At 36.6% G+C, this 21,185-nt stretch overlaps 1 pseudogene; it reads right to left on the reverse strand.

Moving 5' to 3' along the window:
* Positions 1 to 1,676: 1,676 nt before the first annotated feature.
* LOC110345359 (uncharacterized) lies at positions 1,677 to 2,325 on the reverse strand (annotated as a pseudogene).
* Positions 2,326 to 21,185: the final 18,860 nt, after the last annotated feature.

Consider the following 21,185-nt stretch of genomic DNA (forward strand, 5'->3'; position numbering starts at 1 on the left):
TTTGCTTTTGTCTGATTTTAAAGTCAGTGTATTTACATACTAAATAAAAACACAAAGAAGACATTTGGAAAATGTTTATGTTAATAAATATGGACCTGAAAGACTTCATGAAGGCCAACTGATGGCAAAAAGCTGATTGTTTCGAATAAGAAAAATCAATCAGAGTAAAAAATCTTGAAATATAAATGCAGGGAGCTCTTAGTATTATGCATTCTATTCATTTCATTTTTTAAAGAAAAACATTGTATTTACTAAGATTCTGGCAATACTTTTATGTAACAAGATATAGCATACCAGATCTGCCAAGTAACTTGTTTATTAGTCCAAGCTTCAATATGAAGCCGTTTAAAATCAAAAAATTAAAACCTGCTTTTTACATGCTGAATATCTTGGCCAGTGTGTCATTAAACATAGTAATGAACTTGAGACAGCAAGAGTAAGACTTAGCAAAAGCTATACATTGCAGTCTAAACAACATTCATACCAAAAAATAAAATAACTGGCCTTGGTTACATAAAATTTTTCTGACTAGTTAAAATTTAACACTATAAAGCATGCATTTTAGAATCTTTAGCTACTATGTCCCAAAAGGACCAGTGTCTCCATGAAACAATTTTTCTCCAAAGTCAAAGAATAGTCACAGTTAATTCAAATGATGCAACACACTCTGAAGCTAAAATAAAATCAGTTATTATTGATGTGGAGGTTAACCCAGAGCTTTGGGGGCTTTCTCATGCTGCAAAGGGCTCTATGGTTCACCCAAAGCCGTGTATGACGAAGTCGAAGGAAGTCGTTAAGCTCAGTGAAGGGAAGACCGCTGGTACCCAGCTCCAACCTTGCCAGGAAGCATGGTTACTGTGTCCACAAAAGTAGGATGTGTGAGGGTCCAAGATGCACCACTCTTCTTGCTAAAGAGATGGCAAACTACCTGCCTCCACCCTAAAAGCCCCTTCCTGAGGTAAATAAAAGTATGCAAGGGGGCAAAAATTAAAATACACATCCACAGAGGAAGGATTTCAAAATATTAATGTAATACTATTATGGTTTGTGTCTAGATGTCCCTCAAAGCCTCAAGTAGTCTTAGGTGGGGCATTTTCAGAGGAGGCTGGATCTAGGTGTGACTGATTCATGGTGCAGTGCTAGGCCCAAAGGCACTAGGATTAAGAGTGAGTGGTAGCTGCCCTAAGTAGTCTGAATAAGATAAAAGGGGCAGAAAGACACTGTTAATGTCTCTTGTTGCTTTGCTACTGTCTGTCTGTCCTGAACTGATTCCCTCTGCCACTAAAACCTCTATGAACTGTAAGCCAAATAAACCTTTTGCCTCAGCAATGATGAAGTAATTATAACAAATACCTACTTCACAATTTTAACTAGAGTCATCTGGTCATTTCTGACTATATCTTAGAGATGTTTCCAGATTCAATTTTTGCTGGTTTATCATTAGATGCTTCCAGTTAAAAATATTAGCTTTATTTCCACATATCTTAACCACTAGTATGACTGCAATGTGTTAGCTCCCAGAGATGTTAAACACCGGAGGAGAAAAAAGTAGACTTTCAAGCAGCAGGCAACAATCAGAGCCCTTTCTCACACGACGTCTGAGAGGCCACTGAATAGTTCAGGAACAATTCTAAAAACAAGAAAACCCATGCATTTTAGTGAATAAGTCATGGTTTTCACAGTTGAAATTTCCTTAGACACTGCACTTTCTTCATAAGGGGATCCTGGCTTGTGTTAATGTTAAGGTGAGTCAGGACTTGACTAGCAGCCTTCTTTTTCTTATTCTTACTGTGTTTCTTATACTCTTGTTTTTTTGGTTTTTTTCTCTTGCTTTTTCTCATTCATCACTGTTTTTCTTCTTTTTTGCATGTACATCTTCAATATAATCTGATTCTGAAAAGGACTCAGAAGACAAAGGTTTATCTTCAGGGCACCTCCCTCCCTCTCTCTCTCTCTCTCTCTCTCTCTCTCCTAGTTGCATCCTTGGATTTCTTTTTCTTCTTTAAACTATCCTTACTGCCTGATTCAGTTTCTGACATGGAGTCTTCAGAAGATTTATGTGAAGAATTCTTCTTTTCCTTTCTCTTTTTCACTTGCTCCTTTTCCTCATCTTCAGAATCTGAAAAACCTACCAGATGTCTTTCTTCTTTCTCTATTTTTCTGATGAGCTCTCATTTCCACTTAATAATTTCTCTCATGCTTTTCTAGTTCTTGCTTCCAATTCTTATTCATATTTTCTTTAAATTCAACCAAAGCCTTAAAACCTTTCTTTTTCTTTTCTACTTGCTCTTGCAGTCCTCCTACCCAATCATTCCATTTCCCCATGGTGCTAGACAGAGTGCACAGTAAGACTTCGAGAGGGCAGGCCACATTTCAATTTCAAAATGTGCTTAGGAAAGAAACTCACATAAAAACAAAATTAATTTTTACCAGGAGATAGGACTTTGAAAATTATTTTGAATGTACTCCCAAATTTTCTACTTAAAGCATAACTTTCCTAACCTAATAGTTTTTCTTACCCTTCAACTGTACATTAGATCCATGAGACCTCCATTGCAGGGGAAGGTTAAATGAGAGAAGCGACTCTCAGGGTGTACACAAATCCCCCATTAGAGGGAGTTAAAAGAATCTCAGTCTACAAAAACAAGATTCAGATAATTTCTTAAATCTGAATTAACATTACCAGCTCACTTCATCTGCTCATGTGTAGATTCACAATATATGTGCATTATTAGTAAAATGGATAGCTTTTACAGTTCCATGTGTGTACATAGCCCCTACCCCCCACCCCCGCCATACTCTCCCACATCCACCAGTTACTGAACTTTGTAAACTGGCATTGTAACATTACAACAATGTTTTGTTGCACCAATTTTATAAACTCTAATACTTGTATTTGTTACTTGTTACTTTTCTGAGGCAAACCAAAGGTATGTTTCTCAAAGTTTTTGCTGCCTTCTTTAGCAGTATTTGATGGATCTTTTATACATTTGTAATGGATAAAAATAAACCAATTTGCAAATCCTTTGTAAAATCTTAAACCATGTATCAACTTTTTGGTTGAAATTGTGTAGGATAAGATAAATTGCATTCTCTTAACCAATATGAGTGCTTTTCTGTAAGCATAGTTATGTTGAAATAAAGTTGTGAAAAGCAAAAAAACCCAAACCAAACCAAACAAAAAAACAACCCAAATAATCTCAGTCATGGGGAAACAAAGATAAAAAAAGAAAATTCTTCCTAGAACATCGTTCCGGATACTCTGCTAATCATAAAAACCATCTTCTAGGTTTATAGGAGCTCTAAGGATGTCTTTTGATTCTTATCAATGCAGTTACACACTGTAAAGCCTGTTAAAGGGAGTCTTAGTTTTTCTTTAAGAGAAAAAAAAAACAAACAAATCAATGTGAACAAATATTTCTAGATAGCCATGACACTCATTATTGCTGAATTCATGGTGTATTAAATATATCTGTGTTTTCCAAGTATACAGGTCTTCAAAGATGCAAAACTAAAAAAGAATCTCATCATACTGGTGACTTCCAAGCTAAAGTTGTTTATGATGATAAACTTTTCTTTTAGGCTCAAATATCAGCCTTTCCCTTACTTGTGTTCCAGCTACATGTGATAAGATGTACACATCAATCTAGCATGAGACCACCAACCAGATGATACTTTTTCAAGGCTTATGTGATGTGTATGTTATGTATGTGTTTCAACACTTAGAGATCTTCAAACATTGTGCAGTCCCCAAATCAAGATGCAGAGAAACAATAGAAATTTACAAAACTGTTATTTTTCATAAACTGATTTGTTTTCTTCTTGCTTTTCGTTAAATGCTAACTGAATGTTCTTTAAAATGCCTATGTGTTACCGTAGTTTAGATATTTTTCCATGAGCTAATTTTTTTCATTCATTTTTTTAATGTGATACTGGGGATTGAACTCAGGATCTGGCCATTGAGCTATATCCTGAGTCCTTTGTTTTTCATTTTGAGACAGGATCTCACTACATCACTAAGTTGCTCATGTTGAGCTTGAACTTGCAATTCTCCTGCTTCAGCCTCCCAGAGTGCTGAGATTACAGGCATGTACCACCATGCCCAATTCCTCTGAGCTCGTTTTAATTTTCCTTATCTGCTTTCCTTATTTCTGAATATCATTTTTGGTGGACAACATAGAGTTGGGTTTCAGCCTTTTTTTTTAAATCCACTATGGTAATATTTGATTTTTTAAAAATGTATTTAGACTGTTCATATTTAAAGTAAGTAGTGTTATAGTTGGATTAATATCTAAGATTTATAATGAGTTTCTATTAGCAATAATTGTTCTTTGTTTTTTCTTTTCCTTCCTCTCTTCTTTTTTCTTCTCCATTTTAATTGGGCATTTTATATGATTTCATTTTTCTCTCTTCTCTAAGGATAAGCATATTCTTTTTAAAATTGTTTTACTGGCTGTCCTAAAGTTGGCAATATAAGTCATTACATATTAAACTAGAGTTGCAACAGAACCAAATCAACCTTCAAATAACATTATATCACTTCACAGGTAGTAAAGGTAACTTATAAAAGAATATTCCTAGTTCTTTGTTCTTGTCTTTTGTGGTATTGCTGCCATTCATTTCACTTGTCCATATGTTATAGTTACTCAATATGTGGTTGCTGATATTACTTTGAACAACTTTTTCTGATCAATTACAAAATTTAAAAAAAATTTTATTTTGCCTTAATTATTCCCTTTTCAATGTTCTTACTCTTTTCTGTAGAGCTGAAGTTCTGGCTTATATAATTTTTCTTCAACCTTAAAGGATTTTAAACATTTCAAGCAGGGACTATTAGTGATGAATGCTCAGTGTTTTCTGAGAGAGTCTATACTTCTCCTTCCTTTCTGAAAACTAATTTTGCTGTATTCAGAATCCCAGGCTGGTGTTTATTTTCTTTCAACACATTGAATGTTTTACTCTACTCTTTTCTTGCTTGTATCTTTCAAAAACAAAAATTCCACTGTAATTCTTTTTGTTTATTTGTTTTTGTTTTGTTTTGTTTTGGTACCCTGGATCGAACTGGGGACTTTGCACTTGCGAGGCAGGTGGCAGAACCACTGAGCTAAATCCTTGGCCCTCCAATGTAATTCTTATTTTTGTTCCTCTCTCAGTAAAATGGTTTCTTTTGCTTTTCACAAAATTTTCTGTCCCGGATTTTCTACAGTTTGAACAGTTTAGGTTTATATCATTTTGCTATTTTTTTCTTATTGTTCTCTGAGCTTCCTGTATCTGCAGTCTGGTGTCTGTTCTTAATTTTGGGAAGTCTTGAACCATTATTACTTACTCCTTCTGATCCACATTTTCTCTATTTTCTTTCTGCTATGCTATGCTTTTTAATATATGTATTTGCTACATTTTTTGGAAATGTTCCCATAGTTCTTGGCTGTTTTCTTGCATTTCTTCATTCTTTTTTCTCTTTGAATTTTAGTTGAGAAAACTTCTATTGATAGCTTCAAGGTCACAAATTTATTCGCTCAGCTGTGTCCAGTCAACTGGTGAACCTATAAGAGACTTTCCCCATTTGCATTACAGTGTTTTTGATTTCTACTATTTCCTTTTTCTTAGGGTTTCTGTTTCCTTTTACATTACCCGTCCATTGTTTTGCATTGTAAACTTTTTGGAATAGAGCCCTTAACTTACCAGTCAAAGTTGTATTAAATTCCCTGCCCGAGAAATCCAAAATCTGTGTCATACCTAAGTCTGGTTAGGATATTTGCTTTATACTTAAGAATGTGTATTTTTTGCCTTTAGACTTGTGATTTTTAAAAAAATCCAGACATGATATATCACTGAACAGGAACTGAAGAAGCACATCTGAGGTTTGTCAAATAACAAATACTTATGTAAGGAGATACTTTATTTGAAAAGATTAGTGCAAAAGGGAGAACATAGAAAATCTGATAAATGTCTCAAAAGTCATCCAGAATGAAATTTTCTTTTACAGTATGGAGTAAATAGGGTAATAGATACTGGGTCTGGGGAAGTGAGATGCACTCGTGGCATGATAAGACTGTTCAGATGTTCACGTTAGTAAACTGTGACTGGCAACAGGACTTGGAGATGCCTGGCCTCTTAGCCCCTCTATTGTCTGGAGGGATCATCAAGGAGGGGTTGTTATGCATTTCTGTGCATGTATAAACTTAGGATTGAGTCAAAATTCAAGACCCTTTGGGAAGGAAGAAGCTTAACTAAATTTTCTCAGCTTAGGATAACAAGCATTTTGTTTTCATTAATCAGTGGGGCCAAATACTCCAGCTAATTAATCACTTACAACACAAATAGTGGGAATTGGGAGTCTCTGTGGCTAGCCTTGTCCTAGACAAACAAGAGAGGAAAGTCTTAGCTAAATCATATGAGGAGGGGTGATTCTTCGCAGTAATCTATTTCCCATAATCCAAAGGGTGGTGAGATTTTTTTAACAGCAATTCCTCTCCAGGATTATAGGGCTCAGGTAAAGTTCAATATTGCCAGGTTTAATGTTAATCTGTTTAGCAATTGGGAGTGTGTACTGTTTGCTGTAGCTTTAGCTGCCAAAAGTTTCAAATTCTTTCAATATCTGCTATGGTTTCCTTGTCCTATGTCCACACCAAAACTCATGTTGAAAATTGATTTCCAATGTAACAACTCTGAGAGGTAGTGTGGTCTAGTAGGAGGTGTTTGGATAATGAAGGGAGAGCTCTCAGGAGTAGATTAATGCCTATCCATGTGAGTAAGTTATTGCTCTTATAGCATTAGTGTATGTGTGGGTTGCTGTAAAGCAATACTGCCCCTCTTGCTTGTTATCTACTTTCCCCTGTGCTTTCTGTTCTGAGTTGAAACAGCATGAGACTGTCACCAGAAGTTAAGCAAATGCTACTGCCAAATTCTGGCACTTCCCAATATCTATAACTGTGAACCAAACTAAAACTCTATAAATTACCTAGTCTCAAGTGTCCTGCTACAGGAACAGAAAAAGGACTAAGATATACACTTGTTTGTTTTCTCTTCTTGTCTGTGGGGTTCGCTAAGAATAGTAGACTCTGTACTTTGTTGCTCACTCAGTTTAAATCCACTGCTACTATACTTGAGCACTTTTGACTTGGTAGTAAAATACTGGGGAGGAGTCACACCCTGCTCTCTGATTAAATCTCGGGTTTTAGTGTCCTTCCCATACTGTGGCCTTCACACCTGTTTCTTAGCTTCTTCTACACTTTGTATGAGACAAGAAGGCTAGAAGAGGTTGGAATTGAGTTGTTGTCCTTTTCATGAGTTTTCTGAAGATCTGGTAAAATGATTTCCCAATTACAGCAAGCCATTGTTACAGAAACTTGTGAGGATTTATTGTATGTGTCCTTTTCTGATCCATGGGATGAACTAACATTTGGTCAAACACTATTCTGGTTATGTCAGTGATGGAGAGAGCAATATTTGTTTTTTTTTATTAAATTCTTTTATTGGTACATTGTAGGTATACAACACAATTACATTTCTCATTGGGAATTGTACCTTTACATGATGCATCTTGGTTCTTATTTTTGCCCCATTCCTAGCCCTCCCTTCACACCCTCCACCCTTCTCTATTTACAAAGACTTTATTTCCATTTTTTCCATTTCTCATCATTTTTCCTTTCCCTTCTTTCCTTTCGCCTGACCCTCCTACTACACCTACCCCTTTGGATTTTTTCTTCCTATTTTGCATTATCGATTATTCATTCTAATCATTGGTACATTTTAGGTATACAATATAATGACATGCATAATTGGAAATTTCCACATTTCCATAGTCTCTCTTGGTTCTTATTTTCCACCCTTGCACAGCCCTCCCTTCAACCCCTCCATTCCTCCCTATTTACAAAGATTTTGTTCCTATTTTTCCATTTTCTCATATTAATACCATTCCCTTCTATCCTTTCCCCTAGCCCTCCCACTTCCTTCCCTTTTGCCCCCTTTCTTCCTATTTCACATGACCTATTATACATTTAGTCCTTATTTACACTTTCAGTTTCTCACACCAGAGAAACTATTCAGTATTTATACATGTGTGTCCTATTTATTTCACTTAAGAGTATCACCTCAATGTGCATCCACTTAGCTATAAATGTCTCTAATTTCTCATTTTTTATGGCTGAGTAGTACTCCATTTTATAAAAAAAAACACATTTCCTTTATCCAGTCTCCTGATGATGGGCATTTGGGCTGTTCCCAAGTTTTAACTATTACAAACTGTGCTGCTATGAACATGGGTGCACATATATCACTGTGGTATGATTCTTTTAATTCTTTGGGGAAGATCCCCAGCAGTGGAATAGTGGGGTCAAATGGGACTTCCAGTCCTAGTTCCTTGAGGTATCTCCATACTGATTTCCACAGTGGTTGCACCAGTCTACACTCCCACCAGCAGTGGAGCAGGGTTCCTCTTTCCCCACAGCCCTGCCACCATTTGCTATTGGTTGATTTCATGATAGGATCCATTCTTTCTGAAGTGAAGTGGAATCTCAGCGTTGTTTTCATTTGCATCTGTTGAATGACCAGTGATGTTGAACATTTTTTCATGTATTTATTTGCTATTTCTACTTCCTTGTCTGAGAAATGTCTGTTCATATCAGATTCCCATTTTCAGATTGGGTCTTTAAATTTGGGAGGTCTGATCTTTTTAAGTTCTTTATAGATTCAAGATAGTAGACCTTTGTCTGAGGAAGAGCAGGTGAAGATTTTTTCCCACATTGTAGGTTGTCTCTTCACACTGCTGGTAGTTTCTCTTGCTGTGCAGAAGCTTTTTAATAAGAAGAGATTCCATTTGTTGATGGTTTGTTCTAGTTCACGGGCAACTGAGGTTTTGTTCAGAAAATCTTTTCCTACACCGATGTCTTCAAGGGTTCTATCTAACCTCTGTTCCAAGTGGTTCAGAGTTTCTATTTTAATATTTAGATCTTTAATCCATTTTGATTTTAGTTTAGTGCATGGTGAGAGGTATAGGTCTAGTTTTAATCTTTGGCAAGTTGAAGCCCAATTTTTCCAGCACCATTTATTAAACAGGCTATCTTTCCTCCAGTGAGGGTGTTTGGCTCCTTTATCGAAGATGAGATGGCTGAGTGTGTCTGGCGTTGTTTCTGCATCTTCTTATCTGCTCCACTGGTCCTGAGGTCTGTTTCTTTGCCAGTACCATGCTGTTTTTATCACAATAGCTTTGTAGAATAGTTGCAGGTTGGGGATTGTGATACCCCCTGCCACGTCTCTGTTACCTAGAATTGCTTTTGCTATTCTGAGGCTCTTCTTGTTCCAAATGAATTTTTGGATTGTTTTCTCAAGGTCCATGAAGTATGCTGCTGGGATCTCAATTGGAATTGCATTAAATCTGTGTAGCAGTTTTGGAAGTATGGCCATTTTCACTATATTAATCCTTCCTACCCAGGGGCAGGGGATGTCTGTCCATTTTCTGATGTCATCTTCAATCTCTCTTTTCAGAGTGCTATAGTTTTCACAGAAGAGGTCTTTGATTTCTTTCATTAGGATTATTCCTAGGTATTTCAGTTTTTTGGATGCAATTGTGAAAGGAATTATTTGCCCTATTTCTTTCTCAGTGAGTCTGTCATTGATGTAGAGGAAAGCTATTGATTTTTGTGTGTTGACCTTGTAACCAGCTACTTGACTGAATTTGGCTATTAAGTGTAGAAGACTTTTGGTGGAGTTCTTGGGGTCTTCTATATAGAGTATCATGTCATCTGCAAATAATGACAATTTGACTTCTTCATTTCCTATCTTTATTCCTTTTATTTCTTTCTCTTGTCTAATTGCCATGGCTAATGTTTCCAGAACTATATTGAACAGGAGTGATGATAGTGGACATTCTTGTCTTGTTCCTGATTTTAGTGTGAAGGATTTCAATTTTTTGACCATTTAGTATGATATTGGCTTTTGTTTTTTCATAGATGGCTTCTATCAGTTTGAGGTAGAGACCATCTATTCCAATTTCTTTTAGGTTTTTATCATAAATGCCTGTTGGATTTTGTCAAATGCTTTTTCTGTGCCTATGGAGATAATCATATGGTTTTTGTCCTTGGCTCTATTGATATAGTGTATTACATTGATTGATTTGCGTATATTGAACCATCCCTGCATGCCTGGGATGAATCCCACTTGATCAGGGTGTATGATCTTCTTGATGATCTTCTGCATTCTGTTTGCCAGTATCTTATTAAGGATTTTTGCATCTATGTTCATGAGTGAGATTGGCCTATAGTTCTGTTTTTCAGTTGGGTCTTTCTCTGCTTTGGGGATCAAGGTGATGCTTGCTTCCAGGAATGAATTTGGGAGTATTGGTTCCCTTTCCATTTCATTGAAGAGTTTAACCAGTAGTGGCAGCAGTTCCTCTCTAAATGTCTTGTAGAATTCATCAGTGAAGCCATCAGGGCCTGGGCTTTTTCAGTTGATAAGTTTTTAATTACATTTTCAATTTCATTGGTTGATATTGGGTTGTTCAGAATTTTTAGGTCTTCCTCATTCAACCTTGGTAATTCATATATATCTAGGAATCTGTCCATTTCTTCTGTGTTGTCCATCTTATTGGCTTATAGGTTCTGGAAGCAGGTATTGATGATCCTCTTGATTTCTGCTGGAGCCAATGTAATTTCACCCTTTTCCTTCCTAATTGCATGGATTTGGGCCTTTTCTTTCCTTTTTTCTGACAAGGTTGGCTAAGGGTTTGTCAATTGTGCTGATTCTTTCAAAGAACCAACTCTTGGCTTCATTGATTTTTTGTTTTGTTCTCTTAGTCTCCATTGCATTGATTTCTCCTCTGATCTTTATAATTTCCTCCCTTGCATGAGCTCTGAGGTTGTCCTGTTCTTCTTTTTCTAGAAGCTTGAGGTTCAGCATCAGGTTGTTTAATTGGGCTCTTTCTGTTTTCCTAATGTGCATATTCACTGCTATGAATTTCCCTCATAAGACTGCTTTCATTGTGTCCCATACATTCCAATATGTTGTATTGTCATTTTCATTTAATTGAAGGAACTATCTGATTTCTTCTTTGATTTCCTCTGTGACCCATTGGTTATTCAGAAGTGTGTTTTTCAATTTCCACATGTTTATGAAATTTTTCCAGTTTCTTTTGCTATGGATCTCCAATTTCATCCCACTATGGTCTGATAATATACAGGGGATAACTTCAATTCCTTTGCACTTACTTAAACATGTTCTATGTGTGAGTATGTGGTCTATTTAGGAGAATGACCCATGTGCAGCTGAGAAGAATGTGTATTCTGATTTTGTGGGGTGGAAGACTCTGTAAATATCTGTTAAGTTCATTTGTTCAAGAGTTCGATTGAATTCTGCTATTTCATTCCTTATTTTTACTCTAGTTGATCTATCTATTTGTGTCAGTGGGGTGTTGAGGTCTCCCACTACAATTGTATTAGTGCATATATGTCTTTTCATGTCCATTAGTATTTGTTTTATATAGTTGAGTGCACTAGTGTTTGTTGCATAGATATTTATGATTGTCATCTCTTCCTCTTGGATTCTTCCCTTTACAAGGATATAGTGTCCTTCTTCATCTCTCTTAACCAGTGTTGATTTGAAATCTACTTGATCTGCCAAGCGGATAGCTACTCCTGCTTTTTTTCATGTTCCTGTCTCATGGAGTGTTGTTTTCCACCCTTTAACTTTCAGTCTATGAGTTTCCTTTTGAATTAAGTGTTTCTTGTATGCAGCATATTGTTGGATTTTGCTTCTTGACCCATTCTGCCAGTCTATTTCTTTTGATTGGTGAATTGAGACCATTAATGTTTATAGTTATAACTGAAATGTATTGACTTGTCATTGCCATGACTTTTTCCTTCTGTTGCATTCTCCCCCTTTACATTTAATTTCTTGTCATGCCAGATGGGTTCATTCTGCTTTGCTTCCTGGGGTTGTGATCCTCAATGTCTGTTCCTAGGATATTGTGTAAAATCCTTTGGAGTGCTGGTTTGGTATTCTCGAAGTTCCTAAGGTGCTCTTTGTCATGAAAGTATCTTATTTCTCCATCCATTTTGAAAGATAGTTTTGCAGGGTACATCAATCTGGGTTGGAGGCTGTTTTCTTTTAGGGCTTGGAATATGTCACTCCAAGCTCTTCTTGCCTTGATGGTTTGTGTTGAGAAGTCTGCTGAAATTCTGATGGGCTTTCCTTTGTATGTGATTTGTTTCTTTTCTGTAACTGCTTGTAGAACTTTGTTCTTCTGTTGTGTTTCTGGAATCTTAACGATTGTATGCCTATGTGTAGTTTTATTTGATCAAGGGTATTTGGAGTCTTATATGCCTCACTTATCTGTATGTCAAGCTCTTTTCCCCTGCTTGGGAAGTTTTCTGCCATTATTTCTGTGAAGAGATTTTTTATGTCATCTGCACTCTCTCCTGTTTCTTCACTGACTCCAATCATTCTTATGTTATTCTTCTTTGCATCATCTAGCAGCTGCTGGATTATTTTCTCATGTTCCTTTATAATTTTGAAACAATTTTTCTTTTCCTGGTCATTAATTGCAATCTTATCTTCTATATCTGAAATTCTGTCCTCACATTAGCTCATTCTGCTGTGTAGACTTTCAATGGAGTTTTTCATGTCCTGGAAATCTATTTGCATCTGTTTTATGGATTCCATTTGTTTCCTCTGTTGGGATTCCATTATGTTCCTGAACTCCTCTCTAGATTTATTAATCATGTCTTGCACTAGGGGCACAATTTCTCCTGTTATCTGAGAAATTATTTCTGATTTCATTTTTTCCAGATCCCTTTTTGTTGCCAGTTCAGTGTGTCCAGGTGGTTGAGTATCAGAGTGTTCCATCTCATTTCCCTTTGTGGTTGGTGTAGGTGATCTGGAAGTCTTGTTTTGAGACTTATTTATGTATTTTCTCATTTCTACTGGGGTGGAGGCTGTTGATGCCTGCACGGATTACCTCCTCTGAGCTGGGTGAGGTGGGACAGGGGCCAGGAGCAGTGGTAGGGCTGGTGGCCCAAAAGCCCTTTCCTGTGGGCTGGGAGCAGCGGGACAGAAGGTGGCCCATAAGCCCTATCCTCTGGGTTGGTAGCAGCAGGAGGGATGGTGGCTGGGAAGCCCGTTCCTCTGGACCAGGAGCAGTGGGACAGTGGCTCAGAAGCCCCAGTACCATGGTCTGGTGGGCCAGTGTCCTCTGCGTCTTTGTAGTGTGGAACCACGTGGCTGTACAGCGGAGCAGGCTGGGGGTCCAGTGGATTGTTGCCAGGGCGCGGGCTGATTCTGCATGTTCTGCCGCAACTCAGGACCTCGGTAGGGCATGCACAGACCTGCCTGTCTGCAGCGGGCTGATTCAGCATCTTCTGTGTGACTCAGAACCTCAGTAGGGCATGCATAGACCTGCCTGTCTGCAGCGGGCTGATTCGACATCTTCCGCATGACTCGGGGAGAGAGTAATATTTGAATCAGTAGCTAGAATACAGCAGATTACTCTCCTTATGGTGGCTTTATCCAAATAGTTGAAGGGTTGAAGAGAACAAAAAGGACAGACAAGAGGGGACTCCTCCTTCCTGACTGCCTTCAAACTGGGATGGATATGAGTCTTTCCCTACCTTTGGCCTTGAGCAGAAACACCAGCTTTTCCTGTCCTTAGACCTTGCAGCCCATACTTCAAAGTTATACCACCAACTCTCCTCATTTTGAGCCTTCAACTCAGACTGAAACAACACGGTCAGATCCTAGATTATTGACTAAAGATTTTGATATTTTCAGCCCTCAATTTCATAAACCAAGTCCTTATAATAAATGTACATACAGACACCCTTTCAGCTCTTTTCTCTTGAGAAAACTAACGAGAATGATCTGGGCTATTTCAAGGTGGGCATACTGCTCCTCAAGACATGGTATGATGGAGTTGTCTTGGCTCTTCAGCATAAGAACCCGCTGGACTTATCGAAGGTAAAACCCACAGAGTGTGGAGGCTTCCCTAGTACTGCCACCCAGAGGAGTTTCTCACTCTTACATAGTCCATACGCAGGCTCCAGCCATTCCTTATACTTCCCATTTCAATGTACCTACCAGCTTGTGATTCTAGGGTTTGCTACTCAAAATTAGCTCAGTTCAGGTGTGAATCTGTTTTTGCCTGATTGTCATGAGACTTCAATTTTATGATGGGTCCAAGAAAAGTTTTTTTTTTCCATTTGTTTAGATTTTTTTCTTGCTTTGAGGATGGAAATTATGACTTTCAAGTTATTCACATGTCAAAACTGAAACCCAAACACCTCAATGTCACTTTTTATGATTAAGAATCACTTTAGTTTAAATTCTAGAAAATCAAATGCACCAATTCAAATTTATTCTATTTTCAAATTTGTTTTTACTTGTCTCTGGGTATGATTTGTGGTTTGCACTGACATGGATATTCAGAAAATATTCACTTACACAATTAAAAGTTGAAGGAAATTGCAATTTTCTTCATTTGGAGATAAAATGAACACTTAGATCTCACATAATGTTGTTGATAGAATATTTTCCTTCTTGCATACACCTGTGTTTATTTTTTAAAGCTTACATGTGCATGGAAAGTTACTTATTAAAAAAAATTAAAATTCAACAGCTCATCATTTCATACTGATGTTTAAAATATGGTACTTGATTGTAGAAAATGTTCTTAAAATATCACCAACAATTGTATACAGAATTGCAATTGCTAAAAGTAAATACTATTTAGAAAGAGTATTCTGTTTAATAACCCAAAATATTTGAAAAAAAACACATAGTCATAACTCTCTATAATGGTATTAATAAAATAGGAATCACAGAATTGGAAACAGTACATATTTGTGGAGATCACATGACTTCTTTTGGCTAAGAAGAAACATATTAAAACTGGAAGATAAGTACTACACATTTTTGTGTACATGTAAATTAGATGTGTAGAAGTGGCATCTGTGTGAAATTTTTCCTGAGACTTGATACTTATCACTGTTTGGATGCCAGTTGTAACCAATGATTCAAATTTCTTAATTTAAAAGAATAACCACAATTGCTTTAACAAGTAAAAAGCAAAACAGGAAGAGTAACATTATGAAAGGTAAAATGAGCAAAGTTACAAATGAAAACCTAGAAAAACCATCAAAATTATATGATGTACAATATCCAGATGGTTTTGGCTGGAAGTGACCAAAAATACCACTGTTAAACCACCTTGAAAAATATTTTGTAAATTATGTTTTCTCACTGAGGTAAACTTTTAGTATGGTTTTATAATGATCTGGTCCTAATTGATTCAGTATTCTTTCTAATGTTGGCTTCATCCTCATATTATCTTGCATCATTTGTATCACATGGTTATGACAGTTAATATTATGTGTCAATCTGACTGAACCATGGGGTAACTGTAGGGTCATTTGATCAAACATTTTGGGTGATTCTGTTAGAGTGTTTCTTGATAAGATTAACATTTGTATTGGTAGACCAAGTAAAGCAGGTTACTATAGCTCATGTGGGTGAGCCTAACCCACTAAATTGAAATCCTGAATGGAACAAAAAGCTTGAAGACCTTCAGTGGAATTAATAGTCTTTTCCTGTCTTCAGATTCAAACTGAGAGTTCCAGAATCTTGAGCCTACTTACTTTCAGACCGGAAGTGCATCACTGGCTTTCCTTGGTCTTCCCCCTTATTAAATGGTGATGTGGGGACTTCTTGGTCTCCAGATTCAAGTGAACCAATTTTGTATTATAAACATACACACACGCACACACACACACACACACACACACACACACACACACACCCCACAAATATACACGTTATGTTGATTCTCTTTTCTCTGAAGAAGTCTGCTTAATATAATGGTTGTGGCCAGGGACTGACCCTATATTATTCTTTGTTCATCATAAGGAGGTAAAATATTCTACTTCCCACAACTACAAATAAAATATCTAAGTTTATCTATGATTAGATTGCAACAACTCTGTCCAGCAGGTGATTCCATGAACTAATTGGCTTATGTTTTGGCAAGCGCCTGTCCTGGTGGAAAGCAGGATGTAATTACCCTAACTCTCTTGCTTCAGTGTTCCTGTATGGGGGCGCTACTGGTCAACCTTGGTACCATTTTTACCATTCTCCTTGCATTTTCAGAAAGACCCAAACATCATATCAATTTACCTATAGTATCAGTTTACCTATCATTTTTTCGGCTTTGCTGGAATGACCTTGATTAGGACCTTCCCTTAATCACTTCTGAAGGGTAGCATTCCCCCTTTTTTATCACCTTTATCACTATATGTTATATAATTCCTGGTTTTTCTGCCAATTCTTACCTTCCATATTTCTTGACTACAATGTAACCCCCATGAGGTTGGAACCTATGTCTCTTCACTCCCTAGTATCTCCCATGTACCCATAATTTACCTAAAATCCAGTAGAGATGTAATTAATAACTATCAAGTAAGAAATATATATTACAACACATATTCCTGTGTATTTTCACTGGCAAGTAAGAAATCCAGACTTACACAAGGAGAGTCTTCATTTTATAGCAAGAGAGAAAATGTTCTGAACACAAGTTCTGCAAGTATCCAAAATCAAATAAAGAGAAACATTTCTTTTATAAGAAGGAATAAGAATGGCTAGCAGGAACTTTGTGAGGGTTATCTTAGCCCATTCTGTGCTGCTATAAAAGAATATGTGACTTTGGGTAATTTTTATGAACAGAAATTCACTGACTCACAGTTGGAGGGTGGTGAGTCTAATATCAAGGCGCTAGCATCTATATATCCTTGATCATATGGCAGAAGTTAAAAAGAGCAAGAGAGATTGAGCTTATGCAAAAACAATCCTTTTACTCAGGCAATAACCTCATCCATGAGACTGGAGCTTTTCTGGACTCCAGAATCACCTCTTAAAAGTCTTGCCTATTAATATTGTTGCAATAGCAATTGAATTTTAACATCAATTTTGCAGGAAACACACATTCAAACCATAGCAGGAAGGAAGCAGTGTGAGTGAGCAGACAGCACGACCAGGGTATATTTAATAGGAAATGTTTCTCTATGGTCAGTTTCTGTAAATAAGGAGAGGAAGAGAGGTTGAAGGGAGGGGAAGTGATTGGGGGACAAAAGATAAAGCAAGACATATGCACAAGTACAAATACCCTATGATAAATGCGATAACTACGTATATCTAAAATTACCAATAAAATAAATTTACAAAAAAGAGTAGGGTGCTAAAAGAAGATGATAATCTCCTCTAAAGGTTGTGATTTTGCCTTCATATTTATAAGTAAAATATATTTATGGTAGACATTCTAGATTGTTTAGGGCTTGGAAAATTCAAACCACAAGTATGGTTTTAGAGTTTTGAAGGTAAGAAAAGATGAGAGTCTCACTAAAAATTTGATAAAGAGAAATGAGATTACATAGATAGCAGGAGCCAATTATGGAATAATTTTCACTTTACTTTAAGATTTTATTTTAATGTATATTTGAGCTTGTTTGATGCAGGTGTTGCAAAATCCCACTAAGAATAAGGACATATTCTGATTGTTTATTCAAGATTAGCGATGCTAGTCCAGAGAACTGAATCTAACTTCTGGATTGTAGAGTGGTTTGGATGGAAGTATTAGAGGTAAAGTACTTCAAATTGTTGATTTGAATCCCCAATTTTAAAACACTGGTGCTATTCACAGCAGCACATGGCTGCAGTAACAGGACTCTGGGACATTGATGCAGGAAGATCACAAATGTGAGTCCACCTGTGCAGGCAAGTTAGAGATATCATGTCAAAATATAAAATAAAAGGGATGGGGGATGGGGATGTAGTTCAGTGGAAAGGCCCGAGGTGCAATACCCAGTACAACAAAACAAACACAACCCAAAACACTGGCATAGAATGTCCTGGATTCAAATTAAACAAGTAAAATTATAATCAAATTAATATTTAAAACAAAAATTGAAGTTAGGACTTATGACATTATTAGTATTCTGTCTCAAGCAATGCAATGTCAGGACTCTAATAAATAATAATGTATCATGGACAGCAAGGTTATAGATAAATATATAACAACATATATAACTCCCCAAATGTTTATATTATCAATATTTTAATCATATAAGATTAACATAAAGACAGCTTCTTTTCTAATTTGACAGTATTTCTCATGGAATTTATAAATAGAGTATGCTTTTAGTTCCTCTCTTTATATACAGTGAAAGGAAAAGTCCTCTACAATTTTCAAGCATCAGTCTGAGAATACTAAAGGATAATTTTAGATGCAAAAGATATCATTTAGGAGTTGAATTGTAGAAGAGAAAAATGTCAAAAGATGTCAGGAAGTTTTAATAATTGATCAAATAGGATAGTGGATGAAAACACCAGGTCTACCTATTTAACATGAGTGAAAATAAAATATTTTAAAAGTAAAAAAAGAGACAGCTGCTACAATATGAACTATGATCAAAATATATGCTGAATGTTTAAATTTTAAAAATTATTATGATAAAATATAAATTGCCATTAACCTCCCTCAAAATACTACCTTTCACTTAGAACACACTTATCCCATCATTCTAGCCCCCTTTCTGAAGGAGCTCCGGAAGTCCTTTTATTTCTTTATCATGTATGATAAAAAACACAGTGAATGCTGCCACTGCTGAGTACCATTCAATAAAAAGGAAGACTTTAAAAAATATTACAGTATGTTCTCATCCACCTCGTTCACCAGATCTGTCATCATATGACTTCTGGCCCTTCCCCAAGGTAGAAACGACCACGAGAGATAAATGCTTTGAATCAATTCAGGACACTGAGTCAACCAACACACGGCAACTAAAGACACTCATCAAAGAGGACTTCAGGAACTGCTTCTAAAAGTGGTAAACATGATGGGATAGATGTGCTGGAAGTGAGGGGAAGTATTTTGAGGGGGATTGTTGGCAATGTGTAGTTTAGTTATCATTTTTAAAAAACTAAGTATTCGCTAGCTTTCAATCATATCATGTAAAAAATACCATAGACTTTGTGGCTTATAAAACATTTATTTCTCCAAGTTCTAGAGGCTGGAAAATTCAATATCAAACCTCAAATGTATCTAGTATCTGGTGAGTGCCTGTTTCCTGGCTTATAGGCAGTTGTCATCTTCATTTATTCCAACACAGGTGAGTAGTGGGGACATGGGGAAGATCAAGTGGGGTAGAGAGTTCTGTCACTCTTGGGTCTCTTCTTATAATGACACCAATCCCATATATGAGGGTCCCACTTTCATAACCTATTACCTGACAAATATCTCATCTCCAAATACTACCACATTAAAGATTAAGGCCTCAATGTATGTATTTCATAAAGACACATCATTAAGTCCATACTAGGAAATAATATTATTATAAAAATCTTATGATTTTTTTAAAAGTGAGAAGACTGGTCTCTTTCTTTAATGTTCATGGTACAAACAACTAAAAGCTACAGAATAGTGTCCTTTCAGTCAGATTGCTTGGATGGCAAAGAAAAATATTTTATAATTTCTTATTAAAACCGGACTGACAATCCAAGAGTTTTCAGTGAAACATTTCTAAAGAAAAACTTCTAGTTTTGCACTAATATGACATTTTTATTTTATTGTTCTTACTCAAAGAATATAAGTACCATCACACTTTAGATAGCTCTGAACACAAAAAATAAAACTCTCCTTTACAACTTTTTATATACACTTATGTATTGTAGTATAATTTCCTCCTTGTTGAAACTACTAATCATTTTACTTTAGAACAAAATTAGTATTTCTGTAATAAAAATACCTTGCATACATACTTGCTCAACTATGATGTCATTGCTTCTAGTAGAGTTTTATTCATATGTATTGAATGTACTACATAGTAACTTTTATTTTACACAGAAAACTGGAAAATGGATACATTTGAACAATCTTATAAACATATCTGTAGGGAACAGGGGAAGGGGACATTACCAGAACCTCTGCAGTGAGTCCTGGTCTCCTTCGAGCCACGGCAGTACATGGAAAATTACAGGAAAGGTAGAAAAATGACACTGACAAGAAGCTGAGCTTTGGGTCTGATCAGTGCTGCTCTGGGCAGCAAAGACAAAAGCCCCCAGCTTACCACACCTTTTATTCAGTACATTGGGAGAAACAAATGTAACAAATGAAATATAGTGTTCAATAGTTCACATTGGGATAAACAAGGTGTAACAAAAGGCTTGTGGAGAGTTCAGTACATCCTGGGTAAACAAGATGTTAAATCCAAGAACAATGAGGAACTGAGCAGATGTTTGTTCTCCCAGGATGTTTTCATCCCCCAGGATGTTTCTTGTCCTGGAGAATCACAGCACCACTAGATCACTGAAGTCTCAGTTGTGACTGGAGGCCAAACTGGAGTTATTCTGTAGCTGGGCTGTAGGCAAGAGAACTAGGCTAACCAAATGATTTTACCCTAAAATTATGTAGCATTGCTCCCGACACATATCTTGTACTAAAATAGCAGAGTTAAGATTACACATCTCTCAAATTTTATAAGCATAAATATCTCGTTGCTGGGACAAAGTACTAGATATCCACAATTTAAAGAAGGAGGGGCTTGCAATTTTAGTCCATGATCAGCTGGCTCTAAGGCAAAAACAGGATGCTAGAGAGTAATGTCTGAGGGAAAGATGTTCAACCCATAGCAGCCAAGAAGTAGAGAGAAAAGGGAGGTAATGGGAACAAGAAAACAAGCTTCTAGGTCGCACTCCCAATGACTCACCTCCAGCCAGCCCCCACCTTCTGACAGCAGGTCAACTATGAACGCCTCATTAATAAATAAACTACGAACTCATCAGTGGACTAATCCGCAGATAAGTATAGCACCCCCGTGATCTCATCACCTTCAAAACACATAAGACATGCAGGGCACATTTTATGTATAAACCATAATGTTTTTCCCCTGCCGACCAAAAGACTTACGTCCATCTCTTTATGCAAATGTATTCCGTTAATCTTTAAGAGTTGCCAAATTTTAAGCAGGTACAGAATTGCTGAAAACTCCAACTCCAAAGGTTACTCTGAGACTTAAAACAAACTCTGAGTTGAAAGCCCCGGTTAAAATAAGAAAGAAAGTTAAATACTTACAAGATATGATAACATAGGATAAAGATTTCTATTCCAAAAGGTAGAAATAGTAGGATAGAAACGAATGGGACCAGAG

The sequence above is a fragment of the Heterocephalus glaber genome, unplaced genomic scaffold (genome assembly GCF_053883595.1).
Source record: "Heterocephalus glaber isolate CG9 unplaced genomic scaffold, H.glaber_assembly_v1.0 deba00001764, whole genome shotgun sequence".
Classification (NCBI taxonomy): domain Eukaryota; kingdom Metazoa; phylum Chordata; class Mammalia; order Rodentia; family Bathyergidae; genus Heterocephalus; species Heterocephalus glaber.